The 810-nt window shown below is 35.1% G+C and overlaps 1 pseudogene; it reads left to right on the top strand.

Annotated features, from left to right (window-relative positions):
• Positions 1-404: 404 nt before the first annotated feature.
• LOC108760066 (uncharacterized) overlaps positions 405-810 on the top strand; it is a 10738-nt pseudogene continuing 10332 nt past the window's right edge.

The raw sequence follows: 810 nt of genomic DNA on the forward strand, positions 1-810 counted from the left end.
TTTACCAAATTTGAAAATGGAAGTCAAGCGGGAACAGAGTTTTAGCATAATAATGATGTAATGTACACCATGGTGTGCACCGCCCTAGTGTAGTGTAGCTGAGTGTAGTGTTTACACGCAACTGGGGCTCTATTCTTGAAAAGAAACGTATGCGAAAGTCTAGGGAAATGCTACAGTATACGTTACGTATACTATAGTATTTCCCTAGACTTTCGTATACGTTTCTTTTCGAGAATAGAGCCCCTGGGGCTCTACCTGGGGCAGTCGACCTTGGATGACCTTGTATAGTGAATAATGTTCGCCTTTCCTTGTGCAATCACACGTCTGTCTCTAAGTTAATATACGAGATGATGTCTTTATTATTTACGAAAAAAGAGTTAGCTACCTCTTCGCATACAGGAACGATGGCAAATTTTTATTGTGAAAAAGGTATACCCGCTAAAAAGAAACTCGACACAGTAAAAATTGAAGCTATGAAAGGTAAAGTTATAATTTATACAATGCAGTATTGATTTCACATAATTGACAATTTGAAAACTGATAAATATATGTGCTTTTAGCATACGTTAAGAACAAGTTTCCATTCGAAAAAGATTTCGGAAAAATATTCCGCAAAGCAGTGCAGCAGAAGTGCAATAATGCAGTTCCTCGAAATAGAGGACTAAATAATAAAGAAGTCAAATGAGATAATGAAGTTAAAAATAAAAGTATAATACGATAATTAAAATATACATAAAACATAATTAAAATAATAAAAGTAAAAATCTCTCTCTCTCTCTCTCTCTCTCTCTCTCTCTCTCTCTCTCTCTC

Source organism: Trachymyrmex cornetzi, unplaced genomic scaffold (assembly GCF_001594075.2).
Source record: "Trachymyrmex cornetzi isolate Tcor2-1 unplaced genomic scaffold, Tcor1.1 scaffold2163, whole genome shotgun sequence".
NCBI classification, from domain to species: domain Eukaryota; kingdom Metazoa; phylum Arthropoda; class Insecta; order Hymenoptera; family Formicidae; genus Trachymyrmex; species Trachymyrmex cornetzi.